Source organism: Eschrichtius robustus, chromosome 9 (assembly GCF_028021215.1).
Source record: "Eschrichtius robustus isolate mEscRob2 chromosome 9, mEscRob2.pri, whole genome shotgun sequence".
NCBI classification, from domain to species: Eukaryota; Metazoa; Chordata; class Mammalia; order Artiodactyla; family Eschrichtiidae; genus Eschrichtius; species Eschrichtius robustus.
The window spans coordinates 57011221-57025463 of record NC_090832.1 but is presented as its reverse complement, the minus strand read 5'-3'; the positions used below and the strand labels follow the sequence as shown (position 1 = coordinate 57025463).

Here is a 14243-nt window from a genome sequence, read left to right as displayed (position 1 = left end):
CTCATAAAATAAGGTACAGGCACTGCATGTTTAAAATGGAAAAATGTGATGAAATAAATGAACGACCTGAATTATGGCGAGACATAACTTATTAATGAATTGAGAGACTCAATCTAGTAGGACGTCAATTCTCTACAACTTAATTTATAAAATCAGCAAGGATTCTGTACATATTTACAATGTGAATCTAAAATTTATGTAAAAAGCCAAAGTAGACAGAATAGAATAAAATACCTAAAAATAGATATCTGTTTAAAGACTTACTCTGTGTTATTGGTAAAGAAGATAAACACATAGATGAACAGAACAAATCAGAAACAGAATATGCCCAAACAAGTATGGCCAAATAACTTTTGACAACAATGTAAAAGTATTGCAATATATAAATACTAACACTTTCAGTAAATGGTGTTAGAATAATTGGACATATATACTCTAAAATAAACTTAGATTTAATTTTCACAATGTATATAAAAACTAACACAAAATGGGTGGTCCATGTCAATGTGTAGAGAAAAACAATAACTTTTTAGAATCAAACACAGGAAAAAGTTCTCACAGTCTTGCACAAAGAAATACCAAATTCACAAACTATGAAGATAAAATCCTAATAAATTGAATTGCATTAAATATTATAAAGCTTTTACTCTCCTAAAGACTATGTTAAAAATGAGAAGCCAAGAAACTTTTTTTTTTGCAAAGATCCTATATGACAAAGGAATTGTATACAGAATATTTTAAATATCCTCAAAAATTAATAGAAAGAAAAAATTATAAAGTGAAAGAGTGACATCAATGAAAATGAAAGTGCAAGGCTCTCCATAAATTCTATCCTCCATAAAAACAGTGAGAAAACTGGCAAAAACTGTCACAATGAACTTTGTTGAAAATCTGGAAATTAACCAAAGGTTTCCAGCAATATGAAGAATGTTTATGCAAAAAAAAGTCTGTATTCTCTGACCATAAAGCAACAAAAATAGAAATTAATCTTCCAGTCTCTAAAACTACCTGTTCTTGAATAACATTTTTCTAATAAGAAATGAAAATACTAGACAATGCAAAGTAATAAAGGTGGGTAATTTATGCGGCAAAACTCATGAGAAGTGTCAAGAATTACGAGCAGTGATTAAATATGGAAGGATCATGAAAATAAGCTAAATATAAAACAGTTTATCAGAAACAGTAAAAGTTTTTATGAAAACAAGCAGAATAATAAAGCTTAAGGCAGAAAGAAATGTATTAGTATAAATAAAAATAATTGAAATATTTAAACACTATTTATCCCTCCTTCTACAAATAAAATTGAGTAGGAAATTTTAAAAATACATTCTAATAAAAATTATAAAGTTGATTTAGTCAAAATTATGGGGGTATTATTAAATAAAATGTATAATTCACAATTATATTTTAATAACTTGAAAAGTCACTATGAAATTAACTACATGATTATAAATTTTAAATTAGAATAAAAAATAACTATACTAATAGAAATACAATTAAGCATGGAATTAATTGTTGAAGAATAATTTCCTAAAATATTTAGCTCCACTTGCTTCCTTAGACAAATTGTTTCTATACACTTAAGTATAAGCTACATCAAGATAAGGATAAATCACACAGAGGCTTAAAGTCAATGAATTAATCATATGGAATTAGTAAAACAATTATATCAAAACTTGACATTTAGTCTGCAGAAAAGTTTTCCAAAGGTATCTTCTTCTAAACTGTTAACAACAATCAGAGATACCATTTTTGGAGCATTTACTGTGTACTATACACAGTGTTAAGAACTTTATTCATATTAACTCCTTTAATCTTCATATTTATCCTCTAAAAATAGATGCTATTCTTATCCACATTTTATGAATGAAACATTTGAATTACAGGAAAATGAAGTAGGTTGTCTATAGTCATAAAGTGGAAAAACTAAATGGATTATGAACCGAGAAAAAATATGGTTTCAGAATTCATGCTTTCATCACCTGTGATTGTTCATCTCATTCCATGTGTTAACTTGGCTATGTTATGACACCCAGATATGTGGTCAAACATTATTCTAGATGTTTCTGTGAAGGTAATTTTTAGATGAAATGAACACTCAAATCAAGATGGCCTTGTCCACTCAGTCAAAGGTCTTAATAGAAAAAGATGCCATTTCTGGAAAAAGAGGGAATTTTGCTGGAAGACTGCCTTTGGACTCGAACTGCAGCTCTTCTCTGGTCTACAACTCACCAATCCACCATGCAGATTTTGAACTTTCCAAGCCTCTGTAAATGTGTGGGACAATTCCTTAAAATCTCAATCTCTCCCTTCCTTCTCTCTCTCTCTGGGTCTCTCTCCGTGTATCTGTGTCTCTCTTTGTCTTTATCTCTTTTTCCTCAGCATCACTGTAGACCAGGGTTGATGTATGTTATGCTGCTCTGAAATTAATCTCCCTGTTATCAGTGGGAATGAGAGCATTTCAGAATAGCTCAGACTAACTGGCAACACTTAGTGGTAAGAGGTACATACAATGAATGTGATGGATAGCAAGGACAGAATATAATCCACAGCAACCTGACCTACAGGGATCTGTGATAATTTGAAGAAAACATGGTGCTTCAGGAGGCAAGACGGATGTGGACTCCATACAAATATTTCCTGACATATAATACCAGAAAGAACTCTGGCTGTGCCAGTTTTCAGATGTAAACTGCTTCTGAGACCTAGAGCTCATTGGTTTAATGGGAGGCTGGGTCACCTTGAAGAAAGGCCCTATAATCCCACAGGAAGCATATACCATACTGGTCAATATTTTTTCTCCAAAGGAGCTGACAGCTGTTTCTCATAGTAACTAAATACTGGGAAAATTGAATACTCAGATCTTCACAGGGATATTGGATGCAGAGTTTAAGCTGACACTGAACTGATACCAGGGAATCCAAAAGTCATGAGCCCTTCTCATCCCTTCACCCCCTGTTTAGAGTGATAATTCAAATTCCAGTCCAACTCCATCTCATAATTTTTCCAGTAGGTCTGTTGACCTAGGCTATTTCTATGGTCTCTGAATGCATGATCAAGGTGAATATAGGTAAGTGCTCTCAGAATCTCATTTTGTTTTCTTGACTTGTGGATTTCAGAGCCATTATTGTAGAAAAGGCTCAATAGAAATCCACGATACCTCTTACCCCTACTCAAAATAGAGTACCAACAGCAACACTCAGTGAAATGGCACAGTACAGTGCAAACTTCACAAACCTAAAGGATGCAAGGATGATAGTCCCTGTCATATCCCCACTTAATTCAATACTTTGGCCCCTGAAAAAGCAGATAGATCAAAGCAGATGACAGTGGTGTATTCTAACTTTAACCATTTGATAGCCACAATCATAGCTGCTGTAATGAATGTAGTATCTTACTGAAACATATCACACAACGCTGAACCTTGGCAAATGGCTATTGGTGTGTTATGATCAACCCCAACCCAGAATGGGAATCAGAAGCCATTTACAATCCTTTAGGACAGACAGCAGTACACATTTACTAGCCTTAGAGCTATATTAATGTTCCTTCTCTGTCACAGTAAAGTATGAAGAAGGCTAGATCCTGTAGTCAATGTACAGAACATCATGTATGTCATCCATATTGACAAAAACTGAATCAATTTTGGGGCTTTGAGTAGGTCAATAGCAAGAGAGGAAACTGTATCCATTTCAAATTATGGTACTAAGTAGTACTGTCACTTGAACCATATGGCTTTGTAGATGCCATGATGCTAGAAAAACATCTACAGAAATCAGGGCACCATGTGGATATTTATAGCACAGACTTCTGGGATTCTCAAGCAGTGTCATGATTTGTGCAACTGAGAATTAGTCTCCAATTCAGTTATTGGATCTATCATAGACTCATAAGCCCTTGACATTAGCCTTGAGTCTTTCGGTGACTAGAGGACATGAAGATGCCCACAATGAAATGCATATTTTCTGAAATACCAGATAATAAGTTTGAGTAGACTTAATACCAATTCATCATACAATAGAAAGAGAGTCTTTGAGGTATAGCTCAGGCAATTAGAAAGGACAAAGTATATTACATAAATAGGTGTCCTAGACTCACATGTCATCTATATCTGTTGCATTGATATTTATCCCTCACACTTTACAGGTAGTTCCCTAAGACCAGATATCAAAGGAGGAAAAATTCTAGGTCCATTTAATGGCTAAGTTAGTTCAATATATTGGTGTGAACTAAATATACTTTTTCAACATTATTGGTCTGGAACCTAGGAATGGAAATTATAACAACCCCTCTCAGTGACACATTGGGGAATTTATCCCCACTATTTTAGACTGTGTTAAAATTTTATTTTTGACTTAATTCTTAGGTTTTAATTTCTTGGGGCTTTGATTTGTTGGAGACAGGCTTTTCTACTTGGGAATACAGTAAGGGTTCAATAACCTACACCTGGTTACTTTGGACAGTTTGCACCAAAAATCTGAAGACAGACAAATTATTCCTACTTTGATAGAGGTAATTGACTCTGATTTTCATGATGAAATAGAGCTGTTGCTATTAAATCGGAGAAGGAAGAATATGGCTGCATCTCCGGAGATTTACTGGTGTGCTTGTGCATGCTTCCATTTATGGAGATAACCATAAAGAGAAAATTATAAGCACCAGGAACTGGCAACAGCACAGTTACCTTGGAGAAAGAAGTCAGGGTCATCTTACTGGGCAAACTACTTATTAGCAGAAGTACTGATTGAGGTTGTAGGAAATCCAGAATGAGAGGTAGAAGAGAGAGATGATATATATAAACTATGGCCACAGGATGAACTGCATACAGGAAACTAACTTCCCAACGGTTTCTTCAATTATCCTCTTTTAAAACTGCAACTGGCTACAAGCATCAGTGAATCAGTAAGTAAAGAAAGTGGATCTGAATTCTGCAAGAAGTGAAATGTAGCAAAACATAATTACTGATGGTTTCCTATTCCAAATACTGGTATGTATCCAACTAAAAGCATCTCTGATGGTGAAAATTTACGGTCTATAAGTGCCTAAGAGCTGACAATCCCAGGAGAAGCCCTCAAATAATGAAGGAAGGAGGTGATGGGTAAATACCACAACTTTTTTGACTTTAGGTGGGATAATTCTGAGGTGAATTTTATAAGTCTCTCCGAGGGTCACTAGTGGGATAAAACCCTATTTTTCCAATGTGTTAACTTAATTACTATCATACCCTTGAATGATTATATCACTCCCCTAGTCCCTCATTGTGCTCCTGAGATGATTTCTAAATAAATTATTTGCTCTATACATGTCATTTTGGACTAATAGGCTTAGAAAACCATCAAGTGAAAATGTCTCTCTAAAAAATTCTTCGGAAGATATAATTGCTATAGGGAGCATGGCCTACCTAGAAAACTGAGAGAATTGAACTCCTTTTCTTGAAATTTTGTATTAGATTGGATTAGATTAAATTCCCTTGACTTGAAACTGAAACTCTATCTATAGAGGGATAGAGATATAATAATTGTTGACCTATGAAACAAAAGGAAATCAACCTAACCTTCCAAAATAATGTTATTAAAATGTCCAGAGATTAGATAAATATACACAAATATCTTTATGCATTAAACAGAAAATTTAATGGAAAATGATTCCACATTTCAACAGCAACACCAACTATAAAATACCTAGAAATAACAGTAAAGAACATTGTTTAAGATCTATATAAAGAAAACAACCCAATTTTATTATTACAAAAAACGTCTAATAAATTTGAGTTAGGTATAAGGAAGAACATATATTTCAGAATGGGTGTACATGGTGTATGTGAATTGTAGTTTCACTATATAACTTAAGGTTACCAGAAATCTGATCATTAAGACTTGAATGACTGGCCAAGAATTTTGGATTTTAGTTTGGCCTCTTGGGAGTGGGTTTGATCATTTCTGAATTTTAGAAAGGTTTGGCGTTACATAGTCTAATTTGGAATATCAAGAAACTACACTAGGTAAAACAAGTTCTATGTGACAATTACATAATTATTATTGGTATAGATACTAATAAGAGAAGATTTTATCAATACTAATAAGAGAAGCTGATAATAGGAATATTATTTTAAGAAGGCAAAATACTCTGTTTCAATTTTCCTAAACCAATGTGTGTGTGTGTGTGTGTGTGTGTGTGTGTGTGTAAAATTTAAAATGTAACCATTATTGACTATATGGCTTTTTCTCTAAAGCTCATAATGGTCAGCTCTCCAAATATATTCTATGGCTCAAAGACTACAATCAGTCTTGCTATGGCTGTTGATAGTTCTGATATCCAGAATAGCATGGGTATCCCTGCTTTAGCAGAAAACTACCAATCCCCTCAGTATCTGTGAAGATCTCAGAACTGTTTTCTCTTCTCCTGATATGATTATGATTTTCTTTAAATTGGGGTAGGTGGAGATATGTTACCAATGAAGAATTGAACATTCTACTTCATTCTTAACTAAGAATTTCACTTTAACACCATCTTTGCACATTAAAAAATAAAATAAAATCCCTTGAGGGTAAATAAAAGATGTCTGGGCAGAGATAAAATGTAAAGCATTTGAAGATGATTCTAAGATTGGGGATTATGTATACATATATAAGAAAAATCTGGTGCAATGGCAATAGTCCCTTTGAACTTGCATAGAATAGATAATTTTTAAAAATTTTTAATGAATCAGCAAATTAGATTCAATTTTCCAGATAGTCAACAAACTACAGTAGCACTTTCCACATTGTGTAGCTTTCTTAGGTATACCTGTGATTAATACATATAACACCAAATCAGTTAGGAACGTTCATTCAATGATTAGCTTTTGCGATACACTGAAAAATATTTTCCATAGAATAACATTTTTGAAAACTTTAAGTCTCTTTGACTATTTTGTTTCTAAAAAATAAATGCCTATATTTCTGCTCTGACATGTAAATAGTGTGGATGTTAGCACTTCCATCCTCACAATAAAAAATGCTAAACAAGCTGAAAAACAACTCAGAGAATTGAGGTCAAAGGGCAAGCTTCTGCCCACAAACCGGAATAGACTCAGATATGGAGAATCACAGAAAATCACAACTTACTTGGAGCAGAAGCCACTTCTGGCACCAGTACAAGTAGGCAGACTTAAAGTGTAATTGAAGAACTGCTGGAAGCTCAGTGTGGAGTATCTTGAAAGTTATGACCTCTGGGGATCCCAGTGTTAGGGAGGCCACCAAAATTCCATGAGTTTTACCTTTGGGATCCCCACCAGCTTCTCACTGTGATAAAAAAGAAAGGAAAAAAAAAATCCCTTAGTTCTTCCTGTGTATAGTCTTGATTACCATAACTTTATAATAAGATTTGAAAGTGGGTACTCTGAATCTTTCATATTTATTTTTCTTTTCTTTTTTTATAAATCTACTTATTCATTTTTGGCTGCGGTGGGTCTTCGTTGCTGGGCGCAGGCTTTCTCTAGTTGTGGCGAGAGGGGGCTGCTCTTCGTTGTGATGCACGGGCTTCTCATTGCGGTGGCTTCTCTTGTTGCAGAGCACGGGCTCTAGGCACATGGGCTTCGGTAGTCACAGCAGGCAGGCTCAGTAGTTGTGGCTCACAGGCTTTAGAGCGCAGGCTCAGTAGTTGTGGCACATGGGCTTAGCTGCTCTGCGGCATGTGGGATCTTCCCGGACCAGGGCTCAAACCCGTGTCCCCTGCGTTGGCAGGCGGATTCTTAACCACTGCGCCACCAGGGAAGCCCTATTTTTCTTTTTGAAAAGTTGTTAAGGCTATTCAAGGTCCAAAAATATGGTGGGAATTTGATTGGAATTCCATTGGCTCTATACATCAAATGGGGAAGACTAGTATATTAGTGATATTGAATCTTTAAATCCATCAGTAAGGGTTTTTTTTCTCCATTTAACTAGGCTTTTTTTTTTTTTTTTTAATTTCTTTCATCAGTATTTGGAATTTTCTTTATCCTGTTTTACTGAAATACAGTCGACTTATAACATTGTATAAGTTTAAGGTGTACAACAAGATGGTTTGATATATGCATATGTTGTGAAATGATTACCACAATAAGTTTAGTTACCATCAATCACTTCACATACTTAAAATTGTTTGTTCCTGTGATGAGAACTTTTAAAATCTAGTCTCTTAGCAATTTTCAAATATATAGTACAGTATTGTTACCTGTAGTCATCATGTTGTACACTACATCCCCAAATTTTATTTATCTTATAACTGGACATTGTACATTTTGACCACTTTCATCCATTATCCTACCCTAACCCACACCTCCGGCAACCACCATCTTGATCTCTGTTTTTATTCATTTGTTTTTTCAGATTCCATATATAAGTGAGATTATGCAGTGTTTGTCTTTCTCTGACTTATTCCATTCAGCATAATATCCTCAAGGTTCATCTATGTTGTCGCAAATGGCAGGATTTCCTTTATTTAATGGCTGAATAGTATCTAGATCTATATATATATATTCATCTGTTAATGAAATTGTTTGTTCTATTCTTTTTTTATGAAAGAGTGCTAGCAACACTTCCTCCAGATTTCTAAAATCATGGTGGAAGATGGAAGTTCATATATACATTTTATTTAGTTTATGAATCAAGACTGAAACATTAATGTAGCTCATCAGCCACATATAACTGGATTCAATAAATTTTGTCTATTAGGATAATTTTTTCCTTTTGTTTACTTTTATATGTAATTTATTCCATGAGTTTCACTTATATTGCTGTAATATCTTATGATTTGCAAAATAGGAAGCCTAACCTTAAAATATTCCTGTATGGTAGTATTCCCATTTTAGATGAAGAAACTGATACTCAAGGAGGAAAAATTTTTGACAAAGTTTACCAAGAAAATATACACTGAAGTTTGAAAATTAGCTAGTGCTTCCAAAATCCATGTCATTGTTCCATACTTACTCTGTGTTTTATGTAACAGTGCACTGTAAACATTATAATAAAAATGAAGATTGAATACATAACATGTTTATAAAATTAATATATAGTTAACAATTAGACTTTATATCTGTGTTATGAGTGCTTTGGGGATATAAAACTCTTCATGGATAAGAATAATCTAATCTAGATATCAGAATACTATTCTATGTATCATGAATATGAGTATCAAGCATGATATATTTAAATGAATCTCTATCAATGTGAAATACTTTGTCATTGACAAATGATGGGCTATATGGGAAATTAGTATTTAGGAAATAAAGATATAATTTCAAAAATCCTTGCTTTCTTACTAGGGGAAAAAAAGGTTGAAGTAAACTGTAATATTAAATTATTTTAAGAATTAAATAGATTACTAAAAATAAAAAACGGAAATATTTTATTCTGAATGTTCTTCTAAATTGAAAATATATTACTGTGCTAGATATCAAGCCTCCAAGAAAAGTACTTAACAGTTTCACATTTCACTGACTAGTGTTTGAGATAGTTACTTTAGATCATAGCAGGATATGTGGAGTTAAATGATTTTATCTTGGCTTAAGAATTAACCAACAGCTGAGCACTTTACCTGCAATCTCATTCAATGTGATTTTAATGGACTAGCTCATGGTGGGAAAATGCCACCACAATTAAAATGAATCTCTTAGGTTTATGAATCCTTGTAGAGACTAACTCAAGAAGGATATCAACAGAGGTTACAAAGAATATTTCAAACTTGAAATTGTCTGTAATACTCTGCATATGTGACATTTTTTATAAACTCTTACAGTTTATTATATTTTCTATTTTAATACACAGTAATCATCAACTAAATATTATGTGCATATTTTAACAAGTGCTATAGACCTGATGTTAATGTTCTTACCTTGAAGAGGATTATTTGTAGTTCAAGTCTTTAAACTACTCTCTAATGTGTAGAATTCTACACTGAATAGTTTGCCCAAGTGTTCCGAACCATTTGACTGTGCAAGATATTGCCATCATTAGCATCAAACTTCTGGATCAGAAACAAAAACCACAATGCCCTATGTTGTTCATCTATGTTGTTGCAAATGGCAGAATTTCCTTTGTTTAATGGCTGAATAGTATCTAGATTCAGCCATTAAATAAAGGATTCTAGAATTAACAAAATCATTGAGGCAGGTTCTAAACAATTTTTTTCTCACTAAAATTTTAGCATTATTTATTTCAACAGAGTGTTTAAAATTGTTTTAATGGCAGTGGTGTTGAGAGGATTAATAGATATGATATCAATAGATTTAAATGAAGAAGTGGTTGAAAATTTATAAAGATTACCTTGGTAATAACACAAAGGCAGGAAAGACAATAAAGACACGTTGCTAGAAGTCTAAATCTGAGTTATCCTAAGTATTTAATAGGAAAGATACTTGAGACTATAAAGATAGCAGGTCTTGGACTAGGATAAGAAATGAGGTACAGAATTAAAGGAGGTACTCTCAGATTCTTGAAAGTGAGTGCCTCCTTAAATTTTGTGTCCTAGGCTCTTGCCTGGCCTCACCCTAGTCCTGAGCAAGAAAAGTTGAATTAAATACTACACAGATTTCCCAAGTTTGGATGTTTCAAAGGACTCACGAGGCTTCCCAAAGCATACTCACATAATGCTCTTTATTTAAAGGTGAAAGAATCAATAAGACATAACAATAGAAAGAGAGTACAGGCAAGTTTTGGAGGTCTGAAATATATTCAGGTACAATCTCCCCAGAATCCTTAATGCACATGGGTCAGGCTTCAACATCAGTTGAGCCATCAAGATCTGTGCAAGGAATCTGGGTCTCATGAGCACTCAAGGCAGAAGTAAGGAAGGGCGATTACACATGTCTGGCAATGTAGTTAAACATTGCCATAGCTCATAGGCTATACCAGGTAAAAACCATCAGTAAACCAAGCCCTAGGAGTATCTAGGAGATTTTTAGACTTTAAACTACGCATGATAAATCCCACAGTGCTTATCTTGGTCAAAGCCAACCTCCAGTATCCCCAGAGATAAGGATAGAATTTTCCCAGACCAGCTGAAAATCAGCTCTATCCTACACATACTCCAGTATGACTCCCCTGACCTTAGGGCTTCTATGCAGAAACATTTTAACAGAGGCCAGCAGGATTGCAAATTACTTTTAAACCAATCTTAAGCATGCAAGAGAGATCTTGATAGTCCTAGATGTGGCCCAAGGCTTATGTCAGGAATAAATTAAAGTAATAATAACTGACTACAGGAATTTGAATTCTCTGGACACTTATCAAATTTTGGCTTTTCATTACTTTTGGTCCCTTCTTCATACACACACCTCTTACATGTACTACTGAAAAATTCCAAATTTGAAAAACTGCATTATGCTTAGCTATCTGCATTATGTTCAAGGTTGAGCATTCAGTGGTTTGATCCTTAGAACAGGTTTCTTTGGAAAATGTTTCCAAAATCATATATTATCTTTGAACTCTTGTATGTATTTATTTGCTTTTTTAGTAGATAAAATGAAAATAAAGAAATTAACCATAACCAATTTAAAATGGTTAGTAAACAAATAGGGTGAAACATTTAGATGAAATAGCACTCTTTGTAAGGTAATAACATATGTGGAGAGTTTAAATGAAAAAACAGAATGCCATGAGAATTTCCATATTGTTTATGATCCCTGATTTCCAATATGGTATATGTAAAAATACTCTGAAAAGTATTTTTATGCTCTTCTCTACATCACTAAGACAAATTAATGAAGATACCACATTCCAATTTTGAAAGTAAAATATAACCAGTATGATTGAAAATACTCTGAATTTATATTTTATTCATAGACTGTCTTAAGAATTATTTTTATAAGCATCTGTTCAGACATATTTTTACTTTTTATTAACATATTCATAGAGTAAAAAAAATTTTCTGTCAGGAAAAGTTTTATCGCATAAATGTATAGCATCAAAGTACACATTTACTACTTAAATTATAGTGAGTTTACTAAAGCAAAATTGTAGACACGGAAAAATGTTTTGAAATTACATATTTCTATAAAATTATTTAAAGTAATTGAAGTAATTCTTCAACATTAAAATGATAATTATTTTGTTCGTTTAAATAAAAGACTGCATAGACACATATATAACATGATGGAAAATTTCATTGATATTAAAAAATCAGAGTATAATGAAAAAACTACAGAAATATACAAAAACTGTAAATTATATTATAAATTCCTGGTGAATGATGTCAATAAAACCACAGAAATGTTTTGGAATCAGGAGGATTTGAAATGACTCACAAATGTGTAATAATGAACTACTCTTAGACATAACTATTCAAACACTAAATATGTACTGCTTAACATCATTATAATTTTAATTTAAAATTTTTACCATTTTATTTTAAACATCATTGTCAATATTGGGTAATGTCTTATTTAAAGATGAAAAAATCTTTAAGTTTTATAATTTTCATTAAAAATTTGAATCTAAATTACATAGCAGAGAAAAAAATTGGAAAGGTTATAATAAATTTTTTTCCTGAGATAAAAGTATTTCTATTAATGTTGGAAAAAATTTAAATAGAAACTATAATATGTTGATATAATTTTGAATTATCTGAGTTATTTTATTTAAATAGTGCCTCATTCTTTCTCAGTTTACTAGACTTAATTGTTGGGGGACTTCAATGGAAGAGGAAATTATGCATATTATCCTGTTAAGTAAAATTAAAATGTATAACTTAATACTATTTCTGTCAATGAATTTTAGATACTTGGTAGTTCAGGTTTAGTAGCAACATATTAATTCATCAGTTTTTTAAAAACTTTTCTACATATTATTGCTTAACATCTGGAAAAAATGTAAAATCTATCATAGTAAATATTGATATCTAAGAATGTCTTTTAAATTTGTTACAAAAAATCTTTTGTGTGCCTCAGTGTGTTAGTTTTATTATGCCCATGAATAGATTAAATCTGTATACTTAAAATGAAATTAAAGACAAAATGGTACAGAACTCCTGAACTGTGGAGTTTTTAACTTTATAAACTACCAAACATGCAAACTGCTATCAACTGCCTTTTGTATATAAGATCTGTAAAAACTGTACTCCTTATAATAAAGCCCCAAATCCTCCTCTCTATGACTAGGACAAAACACTGAATTGAGACATGGTTAATGTATTAATTTGATGAATAAAATTTATGCTAATCTCACTCAATTTTGACCTGCGGCCGCTTGCGGAGACATGGAAGAGGGGGCAAGAAAATCAAGAAACCTGGAATTGTGTTGCCATTTAAATGAGTATTCATAAAAGGTGAAAATATGGAGACGAGAAAGCTTAGGTGAAGGTGACAGAAAGACCTGGACACAGTGGTGCTGTCCCTGCCAAGTGCGCCAAGCCCCACGTACTGCTGAGCCAGTACCCGGAGAAGGAAGTGAAGCGCTGAGGTCACTTAACGTACAATATGTACCAGGACACCTGACTGCCTCCAGTAGTAAGGAAATCCTGCACTTCACTGATGGTGCAAAGAGCCCACCAGCTCTCCAAGCACGATGCCATGACTAGCCTGTCCGCCTACAATGGCCTGGAGGGACAAGCAGGACACCATCTCAGGTCCTATCCATGACACTGTCTCCATCTCCCACCTCCAGTATGACGCCTTGCACCTGGTGAGACTGAAGAGCCCAGGACCCTGGCATTCCTTCAGCCCGAGTCTGTCTGTGGAAAGTTCCAGAGGCCTCAGGGAAGGCTCCGTGTCCGAGAGCAGAGTGGGGCCTGTGGAGGCCAGTTGCCTGGTGATCCTGGCTCCCATTCCACCAAGTCTTCCACATACTTTATGTGGAGTCCACCATGGACTTTCAGGGCAGAGCAATATTGGAAGGGGTCTCGATACCTACCACCACTTCTGTCCCATCACAAAAATGACAGGTTTTCTCACAAAAGTGAACATTAGAGGACCCCACGAGGCTGAAGCAGGCACCTTCCTAGGTAAGTGCATGCACAGGCGGCACCTTGCCTGGCCTCCTGCGTGTGGACGTCGCAGAGTGCCCTGACCACCAATGAGAGCGCTCAGAGCGCTGGACCCCTAGCTGCTGATGGCCTCTGCACTGACGCAGTACACCCAGCTTTCCTCCCAGGAGACCCAGCAGTTGGCTGCCCTGGGGCCCCAGTACCGCAAAGGGCCTCAGTCCAGAGTTCACCATCCACAAGCGGCAGCTCAATGCAGACAGCCGCAAGTTCCTGCTGCTGTGGCTGAGGCCCCTTATCCCTCAGGA

The 14243-nt window shown here is 34.4% G+C and overlaps 1 pseudogene; it reads left to right on the top strand.

The window, feature by feature from the left end:
* Positions 1-2108: 2108 nt before the first annotated feature.
* On the top strand, positions 2109-14021 carry LOC137769143 (cerebral cavernous malformations 2 protein pseudogene; annotated as a pseudogene).
* Positions 14022-14243: the final 222 nt, after the last annotated feature.